The sequence below is a fragment of the Gopherus flavomarginatus genome, chromosome 23 (assembly GCF_025201925.1).
Source record: "Gopherus flavomarginatus isolate rGopFla2 chromosome 23, rGopFla2.mat.asm, whole genome shotgun sequence".
In the NCBI taxonomy this organism is placed as follows: Eukaryota; Metazoa; Chordata; order Testudines; family Testudinidae; genus Gopherus; species Gopherus flavomarginatus.
In genome coordinates, this window is record NC_066639.1 from 5,152,959 (window position 1) to 5,172,558 (window position 19,600).

General features: G+C 47.8%; 1 protein-coding gene, 1 long non-coding RNA gene and 1 other non-coding gene across 6 annotated transcripts in view; 2 read left to right on the forward strand and 1 right to left on the reverse strand.

Moving 5' to 3' along the window:
- The window catches only part of LOC127039383 (zinc finger protein 3-like), a 553,990-nt gene that overhangs the window by 28,853 nt on the left and 505,537 nt on the right, over positions 1-19,600 (forward strand). The window lies entirely within an intron of this gene.
- On the forward strand, positions 169-13,090 carry LOC127039525 (uncharacterized). Its single transcript, XR_007771104.1, has 2 exons — positions 169-631; positions 12,052-13,090. It is a non-coding gene; the product is annotated as an uncharacterized LOC127039525 (long non-coding RNA).
- On the reverse strand, positions 19,046-19,127 carry TRNAS-ACU (transfer RNA serine (anticodon ACU)). Its single transcript has one exon. It is a non-coding gene; the product is annotated as a tRNA-Ser (tRNA).

The window sequence follows — 19,600 nt, forward strand, 5'->3', positions numbered from 1 at the left end:
ATCAGTCATGGGGTTAAAATTGAGGGTTTATTGAATGGGTCACAAGTGAGGATGAGGAACAACTTAATACTAGTTACAACCTGGGCTTACAATATAATACCAGAACAAATAATAAAAATACTGCAATTACAAACAGAAGCTGACCCTGGTACCTCTCTAGGTCCCAGTAGTTATACAGGTCCTTCCAAGGGTTAGTAAGGGTGCTGTTGGTGCTATTATTAAGCATAAATGCAATTACTCATCTAAATAAAAAAAATGCAATAAGACAGTTAAAGATTGCCATGAGATTTTGGTCAACCCCCCTTGCGTTCAAGGTTTCCTGGTCAACGGGTTTCCCCTAGCAGGAGCCTTGGGGCGGCTGGGATCGGCTTTTGTCTCCGGCTTACAACACGATTACAGGCTCAGTTAGCTAGCAGAGATAACAAAATTAGCAGCTAGGCATACTCACACACAAACCACAAAAGTTTCATCATCACCGGCAGACGGGTAGGCTTCTGAGAACACGTAGCTGAGGGAGACTTCGAGTTGATCAGGCTCGGTTACAGGTACAGCTTTTTGCGTTTTCTCCCTGCCCACTGCTTGCACGGTGGGCAATTTATAAGGGTAATGACATGTTCAGTTTTTTGGCCAGGTTTCTCCTAATTAGGAGATTTACAGGTGCCTCGTTACCACCCTCGGGGGAGGGAGGGGTTCCTGGAAATGGCTGACCACAAAATCTGCCAAGCCCCAATGGTAACTTTCGGAAATGTTTCTCGCTTGAGAGTACGTGCATGCTCGTTTCCTGAACATGGAAGCCAGGGCAAAAGCTGCTTAGGTCTTTTTTCTTTTTTTCTTTTTTTTTTCTTTTTTTCTTAGCTCAGAAGGGACCAATATGATCATCTAGTCTGACCTCCTGCACAAGGCAGGCCACAGAGCCCCACCCATCCACTTTTATAACAACCCCTAACCCAGGACCGAGTTATTGAAATCCTCAAAATTGGTTTGAAGACCTCAAGCTGCAGAGAATCCACCAGCAAGCGACCCGTGCCCCATGCTGCAGGGGAAGGCGAAAAACCTCCAGGGCCCCTGCCAATCCGCCCTGGAGGAAAATTCCTTCCCGACCCCAAATATGGCGATCAGCTAAACCCTGAGCATGTGGGCAAGACTCACCAGCCAGCACCCAAGAAGGAATTCTCTGCAGGAACTCAGTTCCCATCCCGTCCAACATTTCCCCGCAGACCATTGAGCAGTCCTATCTTGGTAGTAATCCAAGATCAATTGCCCAAATTAACAATCCTATCATAACATCCCCTCCATATACTTATCAAGCTTTGTCTTAAAGCCAGAAAAGTCTTTTGCCCCCACTACTTCCCTTGGAAGGCTGTTCCAGAACTTCACTCCCCTAATGGTTAGAAACCTTCATCTAATTTCAAGTCTAAACTTCCTAATATCCAGTTTATACCCATTCGTCCTCGTGCCTACATTATTACTAAACTTAAATAATTCCTCTGCCTCCCTAAGGTTAACCCCCCTGATATATTTATATAGAGCAAGCATATCCCCCCGCAGCCTTCTTTTGGCCAGGCTAAACAAGCCAAGCTCTTTGAGTCTCCTTTCATAAGGCAGTTTTTCCATTCCTCGGATCATCCTAGTAGCCCGTCTCTGAACCTGTTCCAGTTTGAATTCATCCTTCTTGAACATGAGACACCAGAACTGCACACAGTATTCCAGATGGGGTCTCACCAACACCTTGTATAATGGTACTAACACCTCCTTATCCTTGCTGGAAATACCTCTCTTGATGCATCCCAAAATTGCATTTGCTTTTTTAACAGCCGTATCACATTGGCGACTCATAGTCATCCTGCTATCAACCAATACCCCAAGGTCCTTCTCCTCCTCTGTCGCTTCCAACTGATGCGCCCCCAACGTATGTCTAAAATTCTTATTATTAATCCCTAAGTGCATGACCTTGCACATTTCACTATTGTATTTCATCCTATTTCTATTACTCCAGTTTACAAGGTGGTTCAGATCTTCCTGAATAGTATCCCTGTCCTTCTCCATGTTAGCAATACTCCCCAGCTTTGTATCATCCGCAAACTTTATTAGCACATTCCAGCTCTTTGTGCCAAGGTCAGTAATAAAAAAGTTAAATAAGATTGGTCCCAAAACCGATCCTTGAGGGACTCCACTAGTGACCTCCTTCCAGCCTGACAGTTCACCTTTCAATACGACCCGCTGGAGTCTCCCCTTTAACCAGTTCCTTATCCACCTTACAACTTTCATATTCATCCCCATCTTTTCCAATTTGACTAACAGTTCCCCATGTGGAACTGTGTCAAACGCCTTACTGAAATCTAGGTAAATTACATCTACCTCATTTCCTTTATCTAAGTAATCCGTCACCTTCTCAAAGAAGGAGATCAGATTGGTTTGACACGATCTACCTTTAGTAAATCCGTGTTGCAATTTGTCCCAATTACCATTGACCTCTATGTCCTTAACTACTTTCTCCCTTAAAATTTTTTCCAAGACCTTTCATACTACAGACGTCAAGCTAACAGGCCTATAATTACCCGGATCACTTTTATTCCCTTTCTTAAAAATAGGAACTACATTAGCAATCCTCCAGTCATACGGCACAACCCCTGAGTTTATCGATTGCTTAAAAATTCTCGCTAACGGGCTCGCAATTTCACGCACCAGTTCCTTTAATATCCTCGGATGGAGATTGTCCGGGCCCTCCGATTTCGTCCCATTAAGCTGTTCAAGTACGGCCTCTACCTCAGTTGCGGTAATATCCACTTCCATATCCACATTCCCGTTTATCATCCCTCCATCATCGCTAGACTCCTCACTAGTCGTATTAAAACTGAGGCAAAGTACTTATTTACATGTTGGGCCATGCCTAGGTTATCCTTAACCTCCATTCCATCCTCAGTGTATAGCGGCCCCACTTCTTCTTTCTTTGTTTTCTTCTTATTTATGTGGCTGTAGAACCTTTTACTATTGGTTTTGATTCCCTTTGCAAGGTCCAGTTCAATGCGGCTTTTAGCCTTCCTCACTTTATCCCTACATCTTCTGACCTCAGCAAGGTAGCTTCCCTTACTGATCCTGCCTTTCTTCCACTCCCTGTAAGCTTTCTGCTTTTTTCTAATCCCCTCTTTGAGTTGCTTGCTCATCCAGTTTGGCCTACAACTCCTGCCCATGTTTTTTTTCCCCTTTCTTGGGATGCAGGCTTCCGACAGTCTCCGCAGCTGCGACTTAAAGTAATTCCAGGCCTCCTCTGCATTTAAATCCTCAAGTTTCTCCGTCCAATCCACTTCCCTAACTAATTTCCTTAACTCTTTAAAATTAGCCCTCGAGAAGTCGAAAACCCTAATCCCAGACCTACATTTGTTTATCCTTCCATCTAGTTTGAACTGAATCAGCTCATGATCACTCGAACCAAGGTTGTCCTCTACCACCATTTCTTCTACGAGGTCCTCACTGCTCACCAACACCAAATCTAAAATGGCATCCCCTCTCGTAGGGTACTTCAACTACTTGATGAAGAAATCCATCCGCTATCACATCCAGAAAAACCTGGCCCCTATTATGCTTGCAAGCACTCGTCCTCCAGTCTATATCCGGGAAGTTGAAGTCCCCCATAATCACACATTTCCCCTTTGTGTTCACTTCATTAAAGACATTAAAGAGGTCTCTATCCATATCCAGATCAGATCCCGGTGGTCTATAACACACTCCAAGCACTATCTCAGGGGAAGCTCTAGTTGCTTTTTTACCCAGTTTGATTTTTGCCCAGACAGACTCTGTCTTATCCATTCCATCACTTCTTATTTCACTACAGTTAATCTCATCATTGATGTACAAGGCTACTCCACCATCTTTGCCTTTCTTCCTGTCTTTTCTAAACAGCACATAGCCTTCAATACCCGTGCTCCAGTCATGAGTACTATTCCACCAGGTTTCGGTAATCCCTATAATATCCAGTTTCACTTCCTGCACCAGTAGCTCCAGTTCCTCCATCTTGTTACCAAGGCTCCTCGCATTAGTGTACAGACATTTTAATTTTCGGTGTTTGGCGTCAGTGACATTCTTTCCCCCGTCGTGCACAGACCTTCTACCAGCAGCATCACCCGTTACTCTGATTTCTACTCCACTATTCCTCCTTGGATCAATTCCTTGGTCCGCAAGGGTATCCCCTCTCACTTTGTTTACTTCCCTCTCCAGGTTATATTCCGGCATGGAGATCTCCTGAACATCTCCCAACCATCTCCCCCAACTTCCTAGTTTAAAGCTCTCTTGATAAGGTCGGCGAGCCTCCATCCTAGAATTCTATTTCCCTCCTTGCTTAGATGAAGTCCATCCTGAGCGAACAGTTGTCTATCCGTAAACGCTTCCCAATGACCGTACATCCCAAAGCCCTGCTTATAACACCACTGCCTGAGCCATCTGTTGATCGCCATAATCTTGTCACTCCTTCGTCACCCCGCTCTAGGAACTGGCAGAATCCCACTGAAGATCACCTGAGCCTCGATTTCTTTGAGCGTCTTCCCCAGTCTGGCATAGTCCTCCTTGATACAGTCCAGCGAGTAACTAGCCGTATCATTCGTTCCTACATGAAGGATAATCAACGGATTCTTTCCCGCTCCCGCTAAGATCGTATTCAGCCTCAGGTCCACATCCTGTATCTTGGCCCCTGGCAGACAGCACACCCTTCTGTTCTCCCAATCAGGTCTAGTTACAGGCCTGTCTACTCTTCTCAGTAAAGAGTCACCAATCACGTAGACTTGCCTTTTCCTGGTGACAGTGCGATTCTACGGTCTATCCCCACACCAGCTGGCTGCAATTCCTCTCGATTTGTATTCGCCCTTACAATCCTCCTAGGGCTCGTACTTGGTGCCGCCTCCATCGACTCCTCCCCTCCTTGTGCAGGACTAGCTGCTGGCCTCTTCTTCCTCGCCCTTTCTCCTTCAGCAGCCTGCTGTGCTCCATCTTCATTTCCCAACTTAGCAAACCTGTTCCTGAGTTCTAGTTCTCCATCGCTGGCCCGTCTTTCCTCTGCCTGGTTCTCCTAAAACATGCTCCTGTGCCCTGGGCTCCATGTGAACGTTATGCCTATACCTGAGATTCATCGTCCGACTCGCCGTCCCCTTCTACAAGAGGGCATGTGTTGGGGGAAGAGGCAATGTAGGCCTACCCGATAACACGATGGACGCAGGCTTTTAAGCAGGCACAGCCAAGGCAGAGCAGGATACACCCGACCAGGAGGGAGACAAGGAGAGATTGGAAATAAGCCTTGTAGGCCCCGAGACCCAACCAATCGAGCCAGGACCAAAATTGGAAGGTCTCCCTGGACTCACGCATGGCGGTTCCTAAAGCCCTGAGGTTATTAATTACTTCCGTTAAGTTTCCAGATACAGAAGAAACAGAGACACAACACTTATCCTTAAACTGTGGGTACATGGTTATGAGGGTCTCATAAAAATCCCGTGATTGCAGCAAAAATTGTATCATTAATCGGTTCTGGAAAGAATAATCTGATAATTCTGTTAGCTGTTGATTAACTAAATTAAAACCTTTTGCGGTGGTATTTGCCCGCGTTTCAATAGCCAGTGATTGGAATAATACTTGCTCACGTAATAACAGATATCCAACAGGGTTAAATGAGACCACTGAAGACACTACAGAGGACAGTGCACCCTTTGCCTTTTCCCACCAACCCCAGGAACGTCGAACCCGTCCGACTGAGTTGGGATGCCAGGTCTTAACATAAATACCACCCCCTTTTATTAGGATAGCGCCAATGGTACATATACCTCTAGGGTTAGGGGGGAGCGCCGTATAGGCTGCCTCGCCACACAGCCAAAAGTGACCGGGTCTGGGGGACCAAGGGGAAAAGGCAGAGTTCTGGTAGGCCGAGCCTCCCTTAAAAACTAACTTTTTAATGTGGCTGCGGGATAGATATATGTGTTTGAGGGGCTGATAGAATTTTTTGCCGCTATAAGTGATGCCGCCGGACCCAATTTTCCGGCCACGGCTACCCCATAAAATGGGGGATGGGGACGTACAATTGAAAATAGGGCTGGTGGCTGTCACATTTCCGTCTACAAGCTGCCACTGGGAACAATTGGGGTAGGTCCCAACCCAAATGGTTTCTGTTCGATTATTTCCCAAAAAGGCCCAACAGTGGGATGCCATGTGCCTTTCCCCGGGTGACAAGGGGAGTGGGCCCATACGACGTACCCTAGTTTCATTAAAAATAGAAAAAACAAGGGGGGAAATGGGGTCAAAAAGATCGTTTGTGCAACCTGTCCATTGTACGGTGGGGAGCCACTGAGCAAAGGGGGAAGAGCAATTAAGGGGACCATTAATGCTACTAAAATTAAACACTAAAGGCAATAAATCAAACAAAGGTCTATTTACTGACAGCCTATTGGAACATGCAAGGCAGTTATCAGGGGTCAGTGAGGATAAGTCGATGTTTCCTCCCAGGACTTCCTGGATCCAATAGGCTGCGAACATAAGCTGATGGGTATTTTCGCCCGCGGGATACGGATGTCCCAGGTTCAGCAGATCTGGGCCCTTCTGGTCGTCATCCTGGCTTCCCGCCGCTATAGCGAGCTGCAAGACAAAGCAGAAGGCAGCCTTATTGGCCCCCGTTAGTTCACTCCTGATTCGGAACGTTTGCTTATCCAGTTATGGTGGCCCAAGGTGTGATTGCCCTGGACATCTACAACCGTATCGGTGTTGGGATACTTACCCGCAGTTACAATTTGTGCAGTGTAGGGTTCTCGGTGACCTGAGGCCTGTGGCTCAGCCACCCAGACAAGTTGGTCAGGGTGATATACGGGCGGTCCAGGGGCCTCTAGGCCTGGGGCTGATTTTAGGCCAACGAGAATAGTTTGCATTGAGGGAGATAAGAACCTGTGGTAATAGCGCACTCCAACCCTTATAGTCAACGTTGGGGTTGACTGAACGTATCATGGTTTTCAGAACCCCGATTTTCCGCTCTACAACGCCATTACTTTCAGGGTGATATTTTAAGTGAATATGAAGGGAGGCCCCCCCATCCCAACACCAATGCTTGGAAACGCTTACTGGTAAAAGGAGGTCCCCCATCTGCTTGAACTTCGGAGGGAACACTCCATGCCGCGGCCACCTGTTGCAGCACCCCAGCCATGGCTGCAGCCATGATGGTATTCAGGGGGATGCAGTGAGTTTGATGGGAGCCCAAATCCACCACTACAAGAGCCTTCGGGTGGCGACGGGCTCCTGGTAGGGGTCCCATTAAATCTATTTGCCACACCACACCGGGAGGAAAGTACTCTGCAGCGTATGCCCACCGCTCGTAACGAGGGTGGTTTTGGGACTTGATTTGTGCACACTTAAGGCAGGAATATACTATTCTTTCACAGTCCTGCCGCCGTACCTCGGATTTTCCCTGAGCACCTAGGGCTAACTGAGTGTATAAGCGGCCACTAGGCAAATGCCTCCAATCCTCATGAAGCCATCGGAGGAATGGATCGGTTTTGAGCTGGAGCTGTTGCCCCAGGCACACTTGGGGCGCTTGAATTTCCCTCATTTTTTGGTCCAATTTGGAGTGGAGGGGGTTAGAATTAGGACGATGCGACGGGCAATGGGTTATAAACCAGGGCCGGGAGAACTTACGTACAAGGCTGAAAATAGTGTCCCACAGGGGCATGAATGCTGTGGGGTTAGCCTCTCCCGTGAGAATGCTGAGACAAAATTGTGAGTCTATGCCCAACACAATTTGAATAGAAACGGATTGGGCCTGGGTAATGTGCTGGGGAGCGAGAAGGACCTCATGGACTTTGCTATGCTGGGCCGATGAACCCAGGGGGAGGAGATCAACCTGGAAGTGGTCGCATTTAGCACAGAGGACTCCTGCCCGAGGGGTCGGGGAAGTGCCCCCGTCGGACACAATCCAGGGATCATATTTTGTTTCTATACACAAGGGCTCCGAAGCTGCTGGGAATCGGACATCGTTTGGCAGCGATATAAGCATCCATTCCTGCCACGTGATTTCCCCCAAATAACACAGCTGTTGCCAAGTTAGGCTGGTCCTGTGAAAACTAGGGGGGGCAGCCACGTGAGCCAAGGAATGAGGTGTACCTCTGGGCCGATCAGGGTTCCTTTACTAGATAGCGGAGCCCAAATGCGTGCCTTGCCTGCGGCTAGCAACATAAGTCCTATGGGTTCATATCGATACTGAGGGCCCTTGAGCCGTCGGGCCCAGTTACAGACCGGTTGCCCGTCTTGTGATACTGAGTACCCGTAATGATGTTGTGTAAAGAAAAGGGTAATGGTAAAAGATGAGTCCCTTTTATATCGTGCCAGCCGTGGGTTAGAGGCAAACCAGGCGGCTATTCGTTCCAGGCTTTTTTGGGTCTCAGGACTCCATATTTCCCGTTTCCGTTTGGACGAGAGGGGTTCCTGGATCGTCTCCAGGTCTACAAGGTGTTTATCTGGGATGAAGTGTCAGTGATAATTAATTAGGCCTAAAAGTCTCTGTAGTTGCTTTTTATTCTCGGGCGGGTCTTTTACCCAAGGGTCTAGAATTCCCGAGGTGGGTTGGCCACAGTTGTAGGGGTCATAATGTTGGCCTAAGAAGGAAAAGCTTTGAGAGGGCACGAGGTGGCTTTTTGTCTCATTAATTCGCCACCCATTGGCCTTTAGCTCGGCTATCACGGTGTTAGTTACATGTTGGACTATGTGTTCGTTGGGCCCAATTATGATTATGTCATCCACATAGGCTAAAATGGTGGTGCCCCCAGTGGCTTCTACCCCTTTTAAGGTTTTTGCAAGAGCGGACGTGGCCAAGGCGGGGGAATTACAGAACCCTTGAGGGCACACCTTCCACTGGTACTGTGCACCCTGGAACGCGAAGTTTAGGATTTGGGGTTTGTCCTCTAACGGGATTTGATAGAACATATCCTTTAAATCCAGGGTGCAGGCCCACCTCCCCCTGGCATCGCTTAGCTGCTGCCATATTTCTGGAATGGTGGCCGGGCCCGCAAATGGAAGGTGTCGGACTCGACTGTTTGCTTGTCTATAGTCGATGACCAATCGAAATTCAGAGGGGTTGCCGGGCTTGGGGATACCCCAGCCAGATGATAGATAGTTTTACGTGGTTGCCTGCGCTATCTGTCCCTCCTTTAATAATTGGTTGAGCAGTTACTTAATGAGGGGGATGCCTACAGCTTCGTGGGAATAGGGGAAAATTTCCATGAACTGTTATTAACAAGCTCAGGACTATAAGGGGGGGGGGCATCGGGCGACAGAGTGACAGGCAGGGCCTGACAGACCTGTTTTTGTAATAGTAGTCATTTTATATCCCCAACCCCCAGCAAATTTGTTCCTCCCAACAAAGCCTTAACTTTCCGCTTATACCCTTTGTGAATCAGAGTAAAGCAGACTACAGGTTTTTCTTCAATGCTGTTAAGACCCTGAATAAACATAGTAGAATTTGTGGGTACATGCGGTACATCGAGTTTAATAACGGAGATTTGAGCTCCGGTGTCCAACAGGAAAGATACAGGGGTGTGAAGGGGTTTGGGACCGGCTACCAATAGGGTGTAATATGGTCGCTCATCCCATGTCTCTGTGGAGGCCGGGGCGCACCCGGCCTCTACTCATTTTTTGTTCTCAAATAATTGTCCCAGTCCTTCCATCCTAACTGTTTCCCCAGGTCTTGTTGTTGAGAGTTAGACATCTTCCACAGTGCCTCCTTGGGCACCCCCTTATGTAACAGGAACCCAAAAAGCGCCCTTTCGGCCTTGGTACGTTCAGGGTGCTTAGATTGACCCTTATTAACAGGATTCTCAGCTGGAAGGGCTGAGATGGGGCTCTTGGGGGCTTGTGGCATCCGAAGACGGGACATGGCCTCATATAAAGTAATAAGAGGTCGTCCAATCCAACCATGCAGCAACAGGGTTCCCCCTGTGTCAATCGGTGGGGCGCCATCTATGGCTAAGTCCACTGCATCCCTGTTGACCGGGATCTGAGTGGGGTCCCCGACATAAATGAGCGGCGTGTTCGATTGGACTTGCTGCGGATTCAAGTTCAAGGGCACCGTCTGTGGGTCCCACATTACGATGGATGCCCTGGCAATAGCCCATATAATTTCATGGGGTGTATTTATGCTGCCGGGAGGTATATACATGCCCTTAAAACTGCCCTTCATGGCTAAAGAGGCTGCGGCTGGTGTAGTAAGTGGCCAGACCCCGTTTCTTAAGAGGTTATGGCCTGAAAATCCTCCCGACCAGGTGGACGTTTTGGCCAAGAGACTAGCCTCCTCCCTGTTCACTATCTCTGCCCCGTAATCCAGGGCTAGACGGCCCAAGCAAACGAGGGCGGGCTCGCTCTCCCCACGCCTAGTGTCTACCATAAACTCCTTCAATTCTGCCTTAGTGCGGGTATGATATTCGGTAGTAGTAGTAATTTGGCCTGTATGAGAGTCCACCTTGCTTTTTGTGATAGCGACAGGCATTGCCTCCATCCGCATCTCCTTCTCAGGTGCAGGTGGGGCTGAGGGGAGAGCGGGATAGATCGAAGGGGGAGGGGGGCTTCATGAGGGGTGGGCTTCTGCCAGCCTGACTCCCGTCCTCCTCCTCCTTGTCACTCATCTCGCTTTCTGCGCTATCGGTGCCGTTCGCGGCGGCCCGTTTAGCGGCAAACATAGTGCTTCCATGAAGGACCGCACAGAGGTCCAGCGCTTTGTTTAGTGCGCTGAACAAGACCGTGGACACTTCTTCCGACTTATACTCGTCCGGTCTAAGTTTCTTTGACCGCTTGGTCTGTTCTAATTCCTCAATTAATTGAGTTAGCAACCCGTGGGCTGGGTCACCCGGCTGTACCCAGGGCGGGGGTATGAGTTTAGAAACGGTGGCCCCGGATTTTTAACGATACGGCTACACTCCTTCCAAATGCCGGATGGTGTCTCTGTCCGACTAGTATCTGTGACCCCCGTGCACTGGGGTTGCAGGGAACTATCGGCCGGCTGACATTTAAACATGGGATGGCAATGGAGGAGACACCCTACAGCGGGCAGGGTTAACGAGGTCGTATAGCTTTTTGACCCTGACCCTGACTCTATAACGCAAACCCAATCTAGGGTAGGCCTCTCAGAGTGTCTGCTGGCCACTTGGTGAAATTGTAGGTGTTGAAATTGCTCAAGCTCAGACTGTTCACGGTCCCCACTACGCCACGGGCACTGGCCCTCCCGAAGGCATCCTGTTCGTGACGCCATATTGATTACTGATTACTCTCGCCCCACGCTCCACCGATATGGTCACAAGGTGCCCGTTATCTACCGGGTAATGAGCGTTGGGATAGGGCGGAGGCTCGATCACTGGATGTCCTCGGGAGGGGTGAAAAGTACCCCGAAGGTAGCAATGGGGATAATGCAAACAATCAGTCGTGGGGTTAAAATTGAGGGTTTATTGAATGGGTCACAAGTGAGGATGAGGAACAACTTAATACTAGTTACAACTTGGGCTTACAATATAATACCAGAACAAATAATAAAAATACTGCAATTATAAAAAGAAGCTGACCCTGGTACCGCTCTAGGTCCCAGTAGTTATTCAGGTCCTTCCAAGGGTTAGTAAGGGTGCTATTGGTGCTATTATTAAGCATAAATGCAATTACTCATCTAAATAAAAAAAATGCAATAAGACAGTTAAAGATTGCCGTGAGATTTTGGTCAATCCCCCTTGCGTTCAACGTTTCCTGGTCAACGGGTTTCCCCTAGCAGGAGCCTTGGGGCGGCTGGGATCGGCTTTTGTCTCCAGCTTACAACACGATTACAGGCTCAGTTAGCTAGCAGAGATAACAAAATTAGCAGCTAGGCATACTCACACACAAACCACAAATGTTTCATCATCACCGGCAGACGGGTAGGCTTCTGAGAACACGTAGCTGAGGGAAACTTCGAGTTGATCAGGCTCGGTTACAGGTACAGCTTTTTGCGTTTTCTCCCTGCCCACTGCTTGCACGGTAGGCAATTTATAAGGGTAATGACATGTTCAGTTTTTTGGCCAGGTTTCTCCTAATTAGGAGATTTACAGGTGCCTTGTTACCACCCTCAGGGAGGGGGGGAGTTTCCTGGAAATGGCTTACCACAAAATTTGCCTAGCCCCAATGGTAACTTTCGGAAATGTTTCTCGCTTGAGAGTACGTGCATGCTCGTTTCCTGAACATGGAGGCCAGGGCAAAAGCTGCTTAGGTCTGTGACACTAGCAAACTCCACCAGATAAGTTGCCGCCTTCTGCCTTTTGCAGCTCATCCTTCTTTGGGGTCAGTCCTATGATCTTTTCTATCAACTCCTTTCCTTTTGAGTCATAGGAGTGTGCATCCCTCCAGCCAGGAATGTTCATGAGTTCCAAGTTGGGGAGAGAGGTTTGATCCCAGCAAGGTACACTGAGGCAAAAACTACCTGTGCCTTCCATCCACTAGAAGTGTACATGGCGTTAGCTGCTCAAGTTAGTCATCTTAATGTAAAAAGTTGTGGTGCAGATGCAGCCCAGGTGCAGTGGTTGGCATTCGCTTTCCCCTTGATCTGACCTAAACTCCATCACTTTTCCTAGTCTAAACTAACCCTGAGCATCACGGTTATCCTGTTCCCCAATTTCAAAGCAATTCTTTGTCATTGAGTTCTCCCTTGGGGAACAAATTGTTTCATTCTCAGTTGTTCTGATGTTGCTTCAGGTTGTGCTGGAGAGCAGATATTTTCATTATTATTTTCCGCACTTAAAATATATTGAACTATAAGAAAGATCAGGAAGAGGGCAGGGATAGGGAAAAAAGTCATTTCATCCTCTATAACAACAGACATAGTTAGGGTAAGTCAGAAAGAGTCCCTTATTCCCCATCACTGTCCTCCTTCAATCCGTGCTAAAACCTAAGAATCCTTTTCCTTTCCCCATTTGTGGGTTGAGAGACTTCCAAAAGTGCTCCCTGTGCTATAGCACATGGCTAAGCTCAGAGAATAACCCCAAATCTCCCCTGAGCTTTGCTTTTTGAATTCTGTATTTCCGATTGCTTCAAGCCTGGGCATTGTGATTATTAACCAGTTTCTCTAGCACTGTTCCTACCACTGTTTCTGTAACTTTTTTGTTTTTTATGGGACAGGGTTGTTATTCCTTTGCCTAATCCCAACCTGGAAGGCCAGGGTGTCTGTTTTCTCTGGCCCCTCCCCACAGACAAATCTGACAGGGTTGAACCTGCCTGGAGCAAACAAAAAGCCCCACCGGTCACACACATGAAGCAGATAGACACACACAAGACACAGAAGAAACTGAATAATTTGAGCTATCAACACTTCCACTTTCCCACAGCATGTTAATTCTGAAGGTTGTTTTGTTTCTTTTCTTGGAACCAGAACTGGGGAAAGAGAACACTGGAGTCAGTGGAATTACAGCAGGAAGGGATAAGTCTCATGATTCATCACTAACCAAAGGCTTTGTAAACAGAGCGATAATGTTACTGAATGGTCTGGGTAACCCTGCAGTTAGAAACAATCAGCTCTATGGGTGGTAAATTGACAGGCTTTGCTGCTGATCATGAAATAGCAGCTGTTGAAAGGTAATATGCTTCTATTTCAATGCCTCTGGAAGTACAGAAAACAGTGATCTGTGTTAAAGGCAAGTTGCCATTTCTCAGTGCCCCAATTTCTATTGTGTGTGTACAGGAAGGTTTGAATGTGTAGCAGGTAGTTTGGTAAAGCTTAGCTATTTTGTGTGTGTAACAGGCTCCTGCCCACTTCCACCAGAGGTTTCAGTCACATACTATGACAACTTACCGAATGTCACAGAAATTAGTCCATTCCTCCCCATATTCAGTCTCTGACCAGAATGTTAGAATGAGGCAGAGAACTGGGAAAGTATCGCAGTAGGAATACATTAAAAAGTGGGATTAATCAGAGTTGGGATGCAGACAGAGCCTGTTCTAGAGCTGGTGAAGTGACAGGGACACACTCCCACTAGTGCTGGCTCTGAGATAACAGCAGAAACAAACCGAGGAGAATGAGCTCCTGTGGGAGCTATGGGCAGCTGCCCTGTCAGTGCACCACTCACCTGGCAGGTGTTACACGAAACACAGCACTTCCCATCTGGAAGAGAAACACTTCCCCCTCTGCCACTACTTCATTATACCATCCATGAGGCTGTTTGTCCTGCAGGACTTTGATCTCTTTGGGTGGACTATGGTGATTCATAAAAGAGTCATTAGGGGAGCAGGAGTCATCCCAATGGAAATCTCTTCACTTCTTTCTCAGTGTTACCTTCTTAGCCCTGGCTTTGGAGATGACCTTCGCCTTATCCTATCTTGATTTTAGGTAGGATTTTGATCACCTTCTGGGGCTTGGCAGCTTAGAACTTTTGTGGGCTTTTCTCTGCCTTTTTGGTCCCCGCTGCAGTCAGTACATGCTAGACATGGGCATGGTGACTTTCCTGAGGATCTTGACAGCTTTATCCAGCTTCTTGGGGGCTATTTTCCTGCTCATAGCCACAGTCGTCTTCTCATGCTTTGTCCTGGGGCCCAGCTGCTGGTTGAATGTGAAGGAGCCAAAGTGCTGGTGACTTTAGCCTGCACCAAGTTGCCTTTGCTCATCAGACTCCTGAACCCCAACTGGACGTGGTTCTTGTTCTTCTGCACAGCACAGCTGTGGAGAAGAGGGATCTGCAAATGTACGTTCATATGATCCCTTTGTTTAATGGATGAAAACGTAAAGCAGACACTTAGAGGATTGGAACTGATTTCAGCTGATGGACAGGTTTGCTTGGTTTTTATTCATTTGGACAGTGAAATGTTGAGTTTTGACATTCATTTCAAGCATCCCCGTATAGTGGAGCTCCTGAACATAATGGAGAATGGAAATGAAAATGTTTTCCCTTTTTTCAAAAATAAAAATAAAATAAGAAGCTTATTAGAGGGCACTTGGATTTGAAGCAAGGACCCCTTGATCTGCATTCAAACACTGTACCACTGAGCTATACCCCCGTGAGAGCAGATATTTTCCCCACTGTAGCTGAAGCACATCAGTGATTCCAATAGCAGGGGCAGGTTCTCTTTGGGGCACAGAGATTTTTGGGGGAGTTGGTGGCTCCTTTCTTTCCTCACTGTGGAGTAAACTCAGCTTTTTATTCCATGGTACATGTATTATGGACTAACAGCAGCAGCTTGAAGAAAGAGGAGAGTGAATATCTCACTCTCAGGGCTGAAGATGGCCACGTCCCCTCTGTCTGACCGTTGCCATTGCAGGAGAGAAGTTTTCAATGGAATTGAATGCCCTGGCTCAGACTAGAGACACAGAAAGGTTTTGCTGTTCGTTGAACGGCAAAAGAAATTGTGTCTGTATGTGAAACTGAGGAGGGACATGAAATGCCCACGGTGGTGGAATGCCGTAAGCTAAGGCAGGAGGGTGAAGGAATGGGGCTGAGGAATGACTGAAGTGGACTCACTTGGGATTGAAATGACATTTGTTTGTGTCGGGTAGTGAGAAATGTGACATGAATTCAGATGCAGGGTTGAGGCTTCTTTAGCTTCTTGTAGAACTTGAACTTGAATTCCCAGAAGGGAGAAAGGGAAAGTCTGGGGCTGCCTTTAGTCCCTGGCTGTAGCAGTGTATAAAAAAGGCTCCAAAGATGCAGCTGGCAATTACAGGCCACTAAGGCTAACTTCAACACCAGGCACATGGGGTGAAATTGTAGAGCTGAATTATTAGACCCATAGCTAAACAGAATTTGTGGGGTGTACAGTTAGAGAATTACTCAGTCCTCGATGGCCCCCTCCACAGTGGTCTCCAGAATCCTGTGCACTCCCCCAGCAGCTGGTGGTCTTCTAAGTCCTCTTCTTCCTCCAGGCTCCAGCAGCTCTCCAGGACAAACACGGCTCCAGCAGCAGCACCAGCAGTTCCAGCAACCCTGGTGGCCAGGCAGAAAGGACCCCACCCCCAGATTGTAGCTGTACTGGTAGTACTGGGGTCCTGGCTTCTCCCTCCAGAGGTGGGGGAGTGGGGGCTGACCAGCAAGGCCCCCCCACCCCTCGCTCAGCAGCAGCAGCAGTAGTAGTCCAGGGAAGGAGCACTCCTGCCAGCAGCAGCAGCCCAGGAGGGGAGAAGGAGCTCCAGCCATCAGAGTAGCCAGAGAAGGGGGAGAGCTCCAGCCAACAGGACAGCCCGAGGACACAGAGCACTTCCTGTACCTATTGGGTTTCTGGGAACTGGGCTGGCGGAAGCCAGCCCAATGCTAGAGGATCCCCCCTGCACAGCCGAAGGGGAGGATCTACAGGACCTCAGAAACCCACTGATTCTGAGGGAGAACTAATAAAAGAACAGGGGCAGGAATGCGGTCAAAGGATCATAAGAAGGGAGCCTAATGGGGACACTGAGCAGAGAACCCCGGACAGTGCCCACTGCTCCTCAAAGGCGTCAAGGGAGCCAGTGGACGTCACCCAGAGGAACTCCGCCCGGATACGTGAACGGACCAAGGATCGGAAACAAGCCCCACAGTCACCAGAGTCCCCATCGGCCAACCCCCTCTCCCTGGTTGCGTAGATGGCCAGTTTAGCCAGGGTGGGGAGGAGGTTGACCAGGAGGTCCTGTGACTTTGTGGGGCCATGGATTGCAATAACAAAAAGCTCAAAACACTCAGTATACACAGGCCACTGCTCTATATTCTCATCAAAAGGTTCCAGTGGCCCGGTCAGAGTAGCCATGATTTTTAGTTTCACTTTCACAGTCAGCGTAAACAAGCAGTTTGTTTGTTTGTTTGTTTGTTCTGTACCTTGACTTCTGCTTCCTTCTGTTACTGGAGCAGCACCGGAATCCCATCCTCGTAGCCATTTGTTATATCCCTGGGGGCAGCCGGTTTAGGAAGAAATCACTTGAGGCCAGACAGCAGACAGCTAACAAAACTGCCATTTATTTACAGACACAGAGCTCGTGTAATGGGCCAAAACTGGCTGGGCTAACCCCTAATAATCTAACTCAGTTGCCATAGGAACAAAAACTATGACAAGCAAATACACATCAGTAGGCAACGTGGCTTAGCTGGTTAAAGCACCTGTTTTGTAAACAGGAGATTCTGGGTTCAACTCCCAGTCGTGCCTTGTAGAGTAGCTTTCTGGGACATCTGCTATTGGCTACTGTCAGAGGACAAGATTCAGAGCTAGATGGACCTTTGGTCTAGCCCTGTGTGGCTGTTTTTATGGTTTAAATTACACTCACAGGCACTGATAATAGAGTTACTGAAAGTTTGGGAGTTAGGAGCTGATAGGTCAGTAGTCCAGTCCCCTCGCGGACGACCCCCTCCCTCTGGGAGAGGGACAGGTCTGAGCTCTCACACCAAATGCTTTTTGTGGCTGCCAGAATCAGTGGGCAGCTTGTTTAGTTTATGCCGAGGGTTGAGTCCTGCTTTGTGCACCATGTTTGAGAATGAAAATCCTAAACTGCCCTTTGAAATAACGAATGCAGCAGGACGTGTTATTGTCCCTGCCCCAAAGCAGACAGACCAATGGAGAAATGCCATGAGTCCAGGGTAATACTCCACTGCGGTTTTACCATTTCCACTCGCTAAACTCCCTCCCAACCTTCTGGGCTCCTAGAGCAGGGGACTGAGCCTGAGCTGAGACACAGACACGGCAACTTTACTACAGCCCAAGCTGCATGATCCTGATTAATCCGACACAGGCTAGTCGTGGGTGTTTCATTGCACTAGAAATGTAGCCTAATGTCATGTCTACACTGCGATTAACACACCCAAGGCACCTGTCTCAAAACCTGGCCAGCTGACTCAGGCTTATGGGGCTTGGACTGCAAGACTATAAAATTACAGTGCAAACATATGGACTTGAGCCCAACCTCAGAGACCCCACGAGGAGTGATGGTTTCCAAACCCAGGCTTCAATGTGAACACAAATATCTGCACCACAGTTTTTAGCCCCACAGCTTTAACTCCATAAGCCCAAGTCAGATGACACAGGACAGCCATGCTGCCATCTTTATCCCAGAAGAGATGGACTCTATGGGTACGTCTCCATTGCAATGTCAGCCCAGGTGTGGCACGCTGTGCTCAAAGCAGCACCTGGAAGCCCCATATTCACCACTCATATAATGATGACACGGTTTGTACAAAGTCTGCCTGGTGAGGTATCATTTCAAAAGTCTTGGTTTGTTGAAACTTAATATCATGTTGGACTGTGTGTGTAGCATTGGTTGGGAAGTTATGAAGTTTTGTTCTGTGTGAGTTACTGAAATATGTTATGAGGTTGGGAAATGCCCACCACCAGCCTGTCAGGTATGACAATGGAGAAGTCAGACTCACTGCTGGCCCATTAAAGGGATCCACATTCCCAAGGACTATCCCAGGAACCATGTACAATGCAGACTTCTCCGAGATAGCACAGCGACAATAGACACTGCTTGACTCACATCCTAGCAAAGGTACTTCCTAGCAAGTTGGAAGAAACTCTGAAAGAGGGGTAGAGACATCATGAGTTGGCCTCTTTCCCCCACAACTCAACACCTGTAAACACATCTGGTGGACAAACACTTCACTGAAATAATTCAGAAATCAGAAGAGAATAATAATACATTCAAATCAAAGTCCCCAAACTACTACTGGTTTTTCAGCAGAAAATTTTCAGTTTGGGGAATTTTGTTTTCTCAGTCAGACTTTGCCAAGGGAAGTAGGGAGAAAATGTTTGAGTTGCCCCCTTCAGAATAGCTTGGCCTAGACACTAGCTCTGGTTCACTCTTGTGGCCTTGCTCAGGATGGGGGTATTTTAATTATTTGGGCAGGTCCTAGAGTGTTTGGGGGAGATTATGAGTCTGTTACCTTTTGAGATAAAAACTAAGAAATACAAGACTAGAGAATTTATTTTTAGAAATGTGGGATTTAGACATTTTATTTAAAGCAAGGGGGGACTGGAGTTTCTGGGAAGGTTTTTGTTTGCAAGAAGCAACATTGTTTGATCTGTCATTGTACCAAAGGGAGAGATGGTTGTCTATAAAGGAGGGGTGAACATTAAATACATCCAATGAGGATGGTATTTGAACCCATGCATGCATAGCACAATGGATTAGTAATCCATCACCTTAACCACTCAGTCACCTCATCTGAGCTGCTAGAGCAGGGACAGGAGGAGCAATCTAAGGCTGGCAGTGATAGGGACACTAAGGAGTTTTTAAATACTAAGCAGAAGCTGGGTCTGAATGAGCTCCCCCCTCACATCTAGAGATGAGCTGGGGAAAGACTTCAGGAACAGACCGTGTTTGCACAGACACACCTACTCTGCCTAGATATGCAGCATAATGGGGCCACTTTCCCAAAATGACCAGTTTTGGTGGTGTTGGGTTACAAATCACTATAGGATTGAGTGGAATGAAATGTTATTCTCCTTCCTGTATGAGTGAAGGGCAGCAGAACATACCTAGTCCGTCCTGATGGAGGGGTAGGTGAGTGAAGAATACCTTTTATTCAACTGCATAGAAGCAACTCAGGATGTCACCCTAAACCAGTGGTCCCCAAACTTTTCACATTGTGCCTTTTTATCCGTGTCTGCGGCCCCTCGGAAACCACGGTCGAGAACC